The sequence below is a fragment of the Lynx canadensis genome, chromosome C1, assembly GCF_007474595.2.
Source record: "Lynx canadensis isolate LIC74 chromosome C1, mLynCan4.pri.v2, whole genome shotgun sequence".
Lineage (NCBI taxonomy): Eukaryota > Metazoa > Chordata > Mammalia > Carnivora > Felidae > Lynx > Lynx canadensis.
Window position 1 is genome coordinate 64,700,828 of NC_044310.1, and position 12,081 is coordinate 64,712,908.

At 40.3% G+C, this 12,081-nt stretch overlaps 1 protein-coding gene across 6 annotated transcripts in view; it reads right to left on the bottom strand.

The window, feature by feature from the left end:
* The window catches only part of ZZZ3 (zinc finger ZZ-type containing 3), a 78,887-nt gene extending 73,459 nt beyond the window's left edge, over positions 1 to 5,428 (bottom strand). For 5 of the 6 annotated variants that reach the window (XM_030324264.1, XM_030324263.1, XM_030324265.1 and 2 more), the window contains exon 1: positions 5,302 to 5,426. The gene's annotated coding sequence lies outside the window, so the exon portion shown is untranslated. Of the gene's footprint in view, positions 1 to 5,301 lie in introns of all 6 variants that reach the window. The other variant, XM_030324266.1, reaches the window with a different exon arrangement.
* Between the last annotated feature and the right edge of the window lie 6,653 nt (positions 5,429 to 12,081).

A 12,081-nucleotide genomic window follows, 5' to 3' on the forward strand; every position in this document is an offset into this window, starting at 1 on the left:
ATTAAAAAAAATTTTTTTAATAAAAATAAAAAAATAAAACTATAGGGACGCCTGGATGGCTCAGTCAGTTAGGCATTCAACTTCAGCTCAGGTCATGATCTCAGTTTGTGAGTTCGAGCCCTGCATCAGGCTCTGTGCTGACAGCCTGGAGCCTACTTTGATTCTGTGCGTGTGTCTCTCTCTGCCCCTCCCCCGCTCATACTCTGTCTCTCTCTCTCTCTCTCTCTCTCGAAAATAAATAAACATTAAAAAAAATTTTTTTTTACTACAGAACTTAATTATACAAACTGGTCATTTACTGTTTCTAATTATTTGCTTTGAATATTCCTTCATTAATAAAGATGCTAGTCTTTAGACAACTGGTTATCACTGATATCAAACATTAAATGTAACAGAGCCTTATTTGGGAGGTAATCCCTTGAAATAATAAATAAGGAAATTAATAAATAGAGAAATGCAATAAAATAAAACACAGGAAATGTCATACACAACAGCATCATTTTTATTTGGTATCATCAGTTGAGTTCTATAGGTCAATTCTCCAGAAAAGTGAAATGCATTAATTAACAAAGCTTTGAAAATGCTTACCCTTATAATAATCTTCTAAAAAGACACCAGTTTCTTACTTCCTTAAACACAGTACATAGAATAAAAGTTTATTTATGACTAAGGTCATCCTGTGACACATCATGTACTACACTGCTTGGCAACATTGTGATTCCCTCTGAAGTTAATGATTATAGGACTGCATGATGTCCCTATGTAATGGCCTTTAAACACTATTCTTCTATTCTTCTAAAATAGTTCCATCTATTTTTTAATAGTTTTTCTCCCCTTTCCCTTGAAACATAATTACATTTCAGCAATCATTGTGCCTAACTCCAATGGCCAATCCTGTGGATTATGATCTGCGGGCTAAAAAATCAGATAACCAATCCTGTTGGGACTGCAAAACTTATTTACTCCACTTAGGAATTTCTGAATAAAGACCACAGGCTTATGGTATTTGCTTACAGTTATTTTGATGGCTCAGGAAATCCATGCTGTTGCAAATGGCTGAGATCACTATCACTCAAAAAACGTTTGCTGAATTACTGAATATAACATAAATATAACGGAGTTTCCAATAATAATGAATGAATAGTTTGAGAGTCTCCTCAAGAAAAGTTACTGAACTCACTGGTCTCTGACAATACAAAAAAGATCTACCTAAATGAGAAAGAACAGCTAAAAAGAAAAAAACAGAGGTGAGAAGAATAAGTTCAAATAAAATAGCAAAGTCTATACTTCCATGGTATTGGAAGTTAACACTTAAGACTCTGGGAAATACTCACTGTTCAATGTTTTTAAAGTATAATTACAGTAGTTATCAAAGTATTAACTACAGAAATTTGCACCACAATGTATACCACATCTATATTAAATACTACTTTAAAAACCAAAAAGTCTTCCAGCAAATACTTCTTGTAGTTAAATCCAAACTGAATTTTCCTATGAAATTAGATAGATTTTTTTAAAAAGCACCTGCAACATATTTTCACTGATATTTCTGCCCAAGTAATTTCTGGTAATCTCTCTTGGGTACTGGTTCATGAAAAGTTAAGAAATAAGATTTATATTCTTGGTATATTAATATGTAATATAGGTATCACACTGTATAGTTTACAAAGTTATAGGTCTATGGAAATTAGCATTGCGTCAGGCCCTAAGAAAAAAATCCAAGTGAGGCCAAATCAGTATTGAATTATCAATGTTATTAATTTCCTCTCATCACTGCAGCTCATCAGTTCTCAGATCACTTCTGTGACAGTTAATAAATGAGAAAAGGAAAATAAAATTTCTTGGTTATTTAAGTTAATTACTCAAGCAAACTCTAACCATATAAAATACATTCCTCTTCCTCCTTAGATTTTCTCAGTATATTTCTACCCAGTATTTCAGATAAATACTAATCTCTAAAAGACTGGTATTCTCAAGATCCACTACCAGAAAGTTTATTAATTACAAAAGTGTAAGAAATATATACAGTATCGCAAGGATCAGATACACATGGTAACTACCAAAGGCCCAAATACCAAGCACAACTTTGTAGATCCCTGTGCAAAGGCCATTATAGAATAGTGAACTTTGAGACCATTGCCATTTTGACAATTTCCTTCTAAAAATAATAAAATTTACTTCTAAAAATAAAATATACTCAACAAATGTTACTTAACAAGAGGGCTTTACCTAACTAAAGAATTCACAAAGTTGCAATTAAGTATCAAACTCAATTGCTGATTTTTTATGACAAATGATATCAAGCAATTTTTGAGATGGACTGAAACAGTCTAAAAATTTTAAGAGAAAAAAATGCCCAAAATTACTGATTCCAAATTCTAGTCAACTCAAATTGCCCTCCAACCATCGTGAATCTGCCTAGTCTTGGACCACAGCCCTGTCAAACTTCTACCATCCTCTTTTTTCTGTGCAACTTCTCCAATTCCATTTCAGTATCAAACTACACATTCTTTTCCTCTTTCCCTCATCACACCTTTCACACTCACTTTCATTCCCCAATTTTCCTAATTGGAACAATTACAAAAGAAAATCACACTGCCCAAGAAGAATAGATACTTTTGTGTAACTAATAAATAATACTGCTAGTAGGTTTGCGGGAAAAGTACAAAAAAACAATCACAAAATGCTGCAACTTCTGAGTATATGTACATTTGTCTGTATTCACTAATAATATACCTACCACTCTACTGTTGAGCTCAGTAAATTGCATGGTCAGAACTATTTAACTGAGCTGGTAACTTTTTAAAATTCCTATACACAAACTTGGGTTATAATTTAGAATATGTAAGTATCACAAAATATAAGCATAAATGTAAGGGTGAATGTATAACACAAGTACTAAATATAAAAATATAAAGATCAACTGATAACATACTTATTTCTTTAAATTCTATTTTATTTTAGTGCAAAGCTACCAGCATACTAAATCTCCAGGACAAAAATAACACTATCACTCAAGATACTGTCATAAAACCGAACCACCAAAAAATCATACTAAATCTCCAGGACAAAAATAATGCTATCACTCAAGATACTGTCATAAAACCGAACCACCAAAAAATCTGTACAATTTTTTTCTCTTGGCACCTGTGTGGCTCAGTGCATTAAGAGTCTGACTCTTGATTTCGGCTCAGGTCATGATCTCATGGTTTGGGAGAGACTGAGCCCAGTGTTGGTCTTGGTGCTCCCAGGGTGCAGCCTGCTTGGGATTTTTTCTCTCTTTCTCTCTCTCTGCCCCTCCCTCTAAATAAAGAAATAAACAAATCTATTTTTAAAGCAAATATGCATATATTTGTCAAGACAATAGGTATGCATGCTAAATGAAAATTTCGCGGAGTAGAAAATTTTTTACTGGTTGCTAATGTTGTGATAGTGTATCTCAAAACACCATTCCACTTCCTCCTCTGCCTTAAAAAAAAAAAATACATGGAATAATACACAGCTACTGCTAAGAGTGGTTACAGAGATTTAAGACTAAGTAAGGCAACTTAGCAAGAGTGTAACAGGGAGCGTTTTACTGTATATATTTCTCTGTATCAAGCGTAAAGGCAAATGACACTTTTGTAGTTTTTTAGAAAAACAAACTTTGAGTGGATTACCTAGTTATCTCATTAGTTATGTAATTAACTCCCCACTACAAATACTAAATAAATCCAAAGACTCATGAATACGAAATTACAAAATACGAAATTACTTGGCTCAAGAATACGAAAAGTAGGTATACTGTAAATTTATTTCTGATTCAGACATTGAAAGTTGGAGAAAAATTAATTTTATGTCAAACTCATTTAAAGAAAAACCGAACTCAAACTTTGATACCAAAGTTTATGAAGAGAAGTTTGGTTTTAATTAAAATTTTGACTTAAAACATTCCACTATTACTTGTAACCATGTGACCTAAAACAACCATCCCTGAACATCAAAGATGGCAACCTCATAATACAGTAGTAATCAAAATCATATCGATAATTATGAGTTAATAGGCACGCACAAAATTAAAAGAACGATTTTATTCTGACATCAGTTATTGTCAGAGATATGAGGGCTCCTTCCAAATACTGCCAAAAGTTATTGTACATACAAAGTAAGTTAGAGTCGTGAGGAAGTTATCAATGACCAAGTAAGTGGGAGTAAATGATGCTCAGAGAGGAAAAAATAAAAGGCGCAGTAGTTTTAAGCGTCTGAAAATAACCAGTGGACTAAGGTACTGCGGCAGAAACAAGCGACAGAATGGTTAACAGGTCTGGACTTCTTTAGAAAATGGCAACAAGGGGGAAAACTGACATGAACGTTTGAAAGTTAACAGCAACGCTATCCTATGGAATCGTCACGACTGCGCGAGCATGGCTCTGGACTTCGAGGGAGTAAGACGGAGGGGTGGAACTATCACTGCGCTGGGGAAAAGGAGCCGGGGCTGAGGGGTGCAGACGCTTCTGCAGGTGGCGGAGCGCCCGAGGGGGTGGGGAGGAGGACCGTGTCGCCTCAATGAGGTCAATGTATTCCCTTCAAGACTAAAGGAAGCTGACCTAGCACGTCTCCCGGCACCAAGAGGCACTCGCCCCCGGCCCCTCCCTAACAACTTGCCTGGTAGAAAGAGTTGCGGGTCCCAGGCCCCCGGAACCCAAGGATTCGCCATCCAGGACAACTGCTCTGCCAACAAGGTCCCGCGAGAATCGAGAGATCTCGCGATACAAACCCACTAGCATCTCGCGAGTTTCCCCTGGAACCAACATGGCGGTACAGTGAAATCGGTATTTCGGAACTTGGAAAGTGCTTCATTAAGGGACTTGAGAACGTGGATAACAAGGAAATAGCAGAAAGTCTTTTACGCCTTTTATTTCTCATCCTGTCCCCCCTAGTAGAGAGGAGAAGCGATAGAAAACCCTAAAACATCCAACGACCACGGTTAATACCACACAGACACAACAACCCTCTGCCTCAACCAGCCTCACAGCCTGTCACGTGGAAGGAGACTCTCGGCGTGCCGTCACGTGGGCAGCTACTGAGCGAGCGCGCGCTGGTCGTCCTCCCAAGAGCCCTCCCCGCCCCCCTTTCGCCCGCGCACACGTGCGCGCGCACCCCCGCCCCACGTGGGGGTTTCGCCGTCGCTTCCAACCCACCCCCTCCCAGCACTGGGCTCTAAATCCGGGTCCCAAAGCCGATGGTGCCCCGGGTTCCCTCCTCCTCCATTCTCCCTACCCCATGTCTGGCCCCCACCACGTGCCCCGAGCGACTGCTCACCTTCCGCGCGGGGCAGGGCGCCGTGAGCTACTTGGGGAAGCGCCGCCGCCGTGGCCGCTCTCTGCCCCCGCCACGGCACTTGCTCGGGTGGCCGCCGCAGGAAGCTCGACAGCGGCGCCGCGGCGCTTCCAGGTGGGTCCCCGCCTCCCGCTCCTGCCACTTCCCGCAGCACCAGCGGCTCCTTCCGGTCCCCTCCTCTCTCGCTGGGACGGGCGGGCGTCGGCGGCTGCAGGCGAGCTCACTACACCGCCTGCTGGTAACCGCGGCCCGTGCAGCGCGGGCGGGCTGGGGGCCGCCGAAGTCCGCCCTCGCCCCTGGGCGAGGGTTGGTCTTCTGAGAGCAGGACCCAGTTCCGTCCCTACTATAGTCTAACTTGGCCCTACCCATAGAGGAAAGGAGTCGTTGTAGCTCCGCTGTTGGAAGTCCGCTCCATCGTGCCCTCTGTGGTCTCTTGAAAGGTTTGTACACACTGGCTCCCTTAGCGATGTGGTCTCAAGCTGTATATTATATATGCTCCTGCCTACTTCATCGCCAAACACACAGCCCCCTCGCTCACTCCTCTGGCTTTCTGGCTATTCCTACAACACGCAGGCTCTCAGACTTTCAGCTTGCTGTTCCCCCTGGATAGAACTCTTCAGATTTCTTTTAACTCGTTGATGTTCAATGCGTAGTTCAAGTCCCTTCTCGAAGGTCAACATGAGGCTTCCAGGCCACTGTATCCAAAAGAGCACACTTGCACCACCAGTCTTAACTCTCTTCACCTGCTTATATTTCTAAGCGACGGTTATCACTTACAGACTTTGTCGGTTTCCTGCCACCAAGAATGTGAGATCCATAAAGGCAGGGACTTGTAACTTTTGCTCATTGCTATATCCCCAGACCTGTGTCAGGCACAAAGCAGTGTTTAATAAATACTGTGTTAATGGGGCGCCTGGGTGGCGCAGTCGGTTAAGCGTCCGACTTCAGCCAGGTCACGATCTCGCGGTCCGTGAGTTCGAGCCCCGCGTCAGGCTCTGGGCTGATGGCTCAGAGCCTGGAGCCTGTTTCCGATTCTGTGTCTCCCTCTCTCTCTGCCCCTCGCCCGTTCATGCTCTGTCTCTCTCTCTGTCCCAAAAATAAATAAACGTTGAAAAAAAAATTTTTTTTTAAATAAAAAAATAAATACTGTGTTAAAACATGTCCCTAGGGGTGCCTGGCTGGCTCAGTGTTCAGGACCCACCTTGGGTGTACAGATTACTTAAATAAATATAAATAAATAATAAAACATGTCAACAAACTACATTGGGCATGCAGGAAGATAAAGCCCAATAAACATTAATGGAAATAAGTACTTCCTTTGGGTTGATTGTTCCATTGACAATCCTACCATTTATGAGCGGTGGAAAAGCTGAACTACAGTTTTCCCTGTTTATAGGAAAATTATATTCCAAAAATATAAAATCCAGTGATAGAAGCCATTTTAACTGGAGCTCTTATGCATTTGTCAAGTACTGCTTCATTGCTTTTGTTTTCCTTGTCTTTGGAACTTTTTTCCCAGGCAAATGAATGTATGTGCCTCCTTTATTTTTTTTTTCTGGTAAGTCATTAAATGTTGAATTGACTTTATTTGTTTTAGTTGAGAGTTTAACTCAAAATAACATCTGCTTCCAGACAAAAGGTGACAGATATATTTTTATATTAACACATCAACTTGCCTTTACTGAACCTAATTGGTTCCAGGCCCTATTATTCTAGGACTAGAGTCACAAAAATAAACAAGGTTTCCCTACCTTGCTCTATATGTTTTAGAGCCAAGTTCTATGTATAATAACCATAACAACCATCTCTCCTTGAGTCATATGTGGCAGGCAGTCTGCTATGTACTTTTTATCACTGATTCTATTTTAATCTTCCAATGTTCTTAGATAGATACTGTTAATGTTAGGCACCAAAATGTACTTCTCAGATACCCTTCAGAAATGAAGGACTTATTACCCAGTGGCCAGGAGTGTTGCCCACAGACAGCCATTAACTGTCAACCCCCTTCTGGTGTTGCTCAGTGTCACACCTCTTCCCAAGGAGGCCACATCCAAAGACTGATCAATATAGAGCCACTAATAGTATCTATCAGGATTGTTGGAAGGACTGGCCCTCTCGCCTCAACTTGGGATAATTCTGGTGGATCATCCTATATGCAGAACAACTTGTATCAACTGTTGCATCCCATTAAGACTACATGACTGCTTGACTTCTTCTGCTGCCCAGTTCTTCCCTAACCTCAAAAATGATGATCCTAAGAGCATTTCCTAAAAAAATCTACACACTAATCACGTAAGTGTCTGCTTCTTGGAGAGCCCAACCTATGACACTATTCACATTTTTCTGGTGAGAAAATAGGCTTAGAGAGTTATGTAATTTGCATAAATTTGAACTGCAGAACGCTCTATGTAGAGATATAAATATTGTGGGAACAGAGGAGGGTTGGGAAAGGCTTTTTACAAGGGTTGGCATTCAGGTTACAGCATGAGTTTGCAAAGCAGAGAAAAAAAGACCATTCTCAGCTAAGGGAACTGCATGATTGGGAGTATGTAGGAACGTGAGAGGGGAACTACAAGTAGCCCCAAGTGGCTGGGTTCTAGGGTCTTTGGAGCAAGCACTTAAGGGGTGAGGGGGATAGACTAGTTCATTGATGATAAAGAAGATGGCCAAGGAGAGAAAATTCTAGGCCTGGGTGTAGATCCTGGCCAAGCAGAAAGGGATAAGAGCCCCCCTTAGATCTTCAATTATCTAAGAGGGGGGAAAAGGAGCTCTCTTGCACTCAGAGAAAGAAACCACTGCCAAGCTCACTAGTGAAGGTCACTCCCTAATTATGATATATCCCATATGCTCTTGGTTGTTTTCATCTAGGATCACAGAATACTGAAGATGGAAGAGACTTCAAGATCATCTAATTCAGGGATTTGCACAATATTTACTGGAGCACTGGGATTCCTTTTACACACATAGTCTTCTGCCAGAATCCAATACTTAATCCAAATAAAATGACCTAGGAATTGGCAACCACTGACATCTGCCTTTAAGGCACTGCCTCAGAACATGCTTAGAAAACCATTTATGTAGTTAGTTCATTCATTCATTCAATAAGCATGCTAGTTGCTGTACAAGGTGCTGGAGATACAGTAGTAAACAAAGCAAGCATAGACCCTACTCTTACAGATCCTGTAGTCTAGGGAGGGAGACTGACATTCAAGAAATAATCATACAGGCACACCTGTGTGGCTCAGTCAGTTGAGCATGCAACTCTTGATACCAGCTCAGGTCATGATATCATGGTTCATGATATCTGCACTGACATTGTGGAGCCTGCTTGAGATTCTCCCCCCACCCCACCCCTCCTCTGTTTGTTCTCTTTCTCTCAAAATAAATATTTTTTTTAATTTTTAAAGAATCACACAAATACTGTACGTAAATTAAAACTAGAGGCACCTGGGTGGCTCAGTCGGTTAAGCGTCTGACTCTTGATCTCAGCTCAGGTCTTGATCTCAGGGTTGTGAGTTCAGGCCCCTCACTGGGCTCCACTCTGGATGTAAAGCCTACTTAAAAAAAAGTTTCAAACTGATAAGCACCATGAATGAAAATTACAGGTGACTAATGAAAATATGTCCATATGCTCCAAAGTACATGTTCTGAAGTCTTTAGATAGAAGAAAAAGGGAAGACTTCCTGAGGAAATAACATCTAGGCTGAATGAAACCAAAAGTGTGAATGTGCATTTAGGAGTTAGGCAGAAGGTATAAAACATTACACAGAGAGAGGTTGATGGAAAGGCCCCTAAAAACACGAACTACTACCACCAGAAATAAGCTGCTACTTTTACTGTGGATATATATAAAATATGAAATGTACCCTAATCACTTTCATTAGCTCATGCTTTCCATGTCATATCATTCGGAGATGGTTATATAATTTATTTAAACGTTTTTCTCTTTGGGGGTATTAAGGCTATTCTACTTTCCTGCTATTACAAATGATTGGTTTGATAAATGCCCTTATATCCAAATATGTATCTAGGTTATTTGGGGGGCTAAATCTCCAAGATTTAGGTAGCTGATTGAATTTCTTAGTATGTTAAAAGGGAGTCTAGGATTCCTGGGTTGTGTGACCAGAGAGATGGAGGTGTCACTGAAGACCATAGGAAATACCATAAGTAGGAGCAGGTTTAGGGGAGGAAATGATGTCTGCCATTAGGATATACTGAATTTGAATTAACTCATACATCCAAATGAAGCTGCCCAGGAGTCAGTAGAATATATAGATCTGGGATGCAAGCCCTAGGTCATAACTACAGGTACAGATTTGTGAGTCTTCAACATACAAACAGAAACTGAATCCTGGGTTTAGATTATCCAGGAAGAGCACAAAGAATGAGAAGAATTGAAAATGTAGAACAAAACCTTGAGAAATTCAAACATTTGGAGGCAAAGGAAAAAAAAAAGGACAATTACAGAGGAGAAGCAAGAGGCAAGAACAGTAAAAGAAAAACTGGGATAGAATAGTACCTCCAAAACCAGGGAGAAGGTAATTTGAAAGAGAGCCATCAACATTAATTAACAGAAATTTACCAGCTACAGATTTTGTGCCATACACTGTGGTAAGCACAGGAGTGAACAAGACAAATCCTTTTGGTGCTTACTGACTAGTGGGGAAGACGTTGTTGTACACTGCCCAAAAAACCAGTATATTTGGCATATTTTTTAAAAATTATCCTTGGGGTGCCTGGGTGGTTCGGTCAGTTGAGCGTCTGACTTCGGCTCAGGTCACGATCTCGAGGTTCTTGAGTTCAAGCCCTGCATCAGTCTCTGTGCTAACAGCTCAGAGCCTGTAGCCTGCTTCAGATTCTATGTGTCCTTCTCGCTCTCTGCCCCTCCCCCACTCGCACTCTGTCTCTCAAAAATGAATAAACATTCTTTAAAATTTTTCTTAAATTATCCTTGCTTATTTCTAAAAATACTTATGGGGCTTACCAAAAAAAATTAATACAATAGACAAAATCAAATTTAAAATGATTAAAATGGGTAAGTTGAAGTAAAATAATGCACAAAAATACCTATTCTAGGGTCCTGAGCACTGCTTCAATTCTGGCATACCTTGTAACAAGGAAAAACAAGATCATTTATGACAGTGTCAGCATCCATAGGATAACAAACCAGTTGCTCAGGGGAGGCATTACTATTCCCAGTACTAAGATCAAAGATAAATTTGTCCCACAATTTATCAAAACAAGATTATGTCATATAGTGAACTGTATCCTCAACAGCTTCTTTACAGTAAATCCAACAACTAATTTTGTGGGACTCTTTATTACAACATCTCTCCACCTAGGCTGAAGGCAATTCTATTAAGCTTGAAAGAGGGCAACAGCATAGCCCAGGTAAGAAACTCTTTAACAGTCTAATTTAGCAAAGGAAAGATTTGGAAATATTGAAAAGGATAAATGAATTATAACAATTCTTCAGATGATCCCCCCATTCCTTCATGATCCTCCATTCATCCTCCAGGGATGGTACAGTCTGTAGATACTAATCTCTGGGATCTCAACTGACCACAGGAGCACCAAGTTAGTACTGGTTTCAACATTTATCACATCACAGATCCTGAACCACTTTCTTTTTCTACGATTCATTTATAGAGTGATGTTGAAAAAGTCCCTCACAAGAAATCCTAGAATGATTAAATTGCCATTTTGCAACCTGTAATGAAATCATTGATTCAGGGAATACTCATCAGTAGATAAAATTATTAGTGGAAAAGTTGATCAGTAACTTTACAGTGGAAGAAAGAACACTTTACTGGGTTCTGACCATCTGAACCCAGATTAATCCTTGTAGCACTAAAGTGGAATAACCAAGTATGTGTGACCCCCTCCTGCTTTTCCCTTGCTTTACCAGGTTGGTCAAATGTGTGAGATGGTTATATTGGGATCTCCCAGTGAATGGTCACCTAGTATTCAGGCCCCTATATAGTTCCTTCCCAATAGAGGATAGCAGAAATGACACTGTGTCAGTTCCAGACCTAACCGTTTAGAACCTTACAGCTTTTTCTTTCACCCTTTTGGAATCCTCTAAGTAAGGAAAATCAGGCTATTCTTTAGAGCAGCCACATGGAGAGGTCCTGGAGGATAAGATCCTATGGAGACCTTGATGGAAATGAATGTTGTGGCTCAGCCAACAATCAGCACCAAGGCTCCAGTTATGTCAGGAGCCTTTTTGGACTTAACATAGCATATCTGCCAGCTCAGTGCAGCCTCATGAGTGACTCCAGACAACCCACAGAATCGTGAAAAATAATAAATCCTTGTTTTAACCAACTTTTGAGGGCTTTGTTATACTACAAAAGATAGTCTTCAACCTGAGTAGCATCATGACTGCTGTTAGAGAACTATACGTGCTGTTATATTCATGAACAGTTTCACCCTTCAGTGTCCACAGGTCCTATGGCACAAGTTCACATGGGTGAGAAATAAAATTGAATGAACTTAAACCCAAAGAGCTTGTTTGATAAATCTATACCTGAACAGTTGCTATCATAATTATACGTTCATAATCTTGCCAAATGTACACACTTCAGACATGAGTTACTGAAGTCCTTACCCACTTAGCAATTAAAGCCATACAGAGAAATGGACTGGGATCCTGGACTTTCTGCCATTGATGACATGTAAAAAGCACTGTAGGATGATGTATCTGTCAGGGCACATATTTTGCACCCAAAATTGGGAAGAGATATACAATTACTATGTACT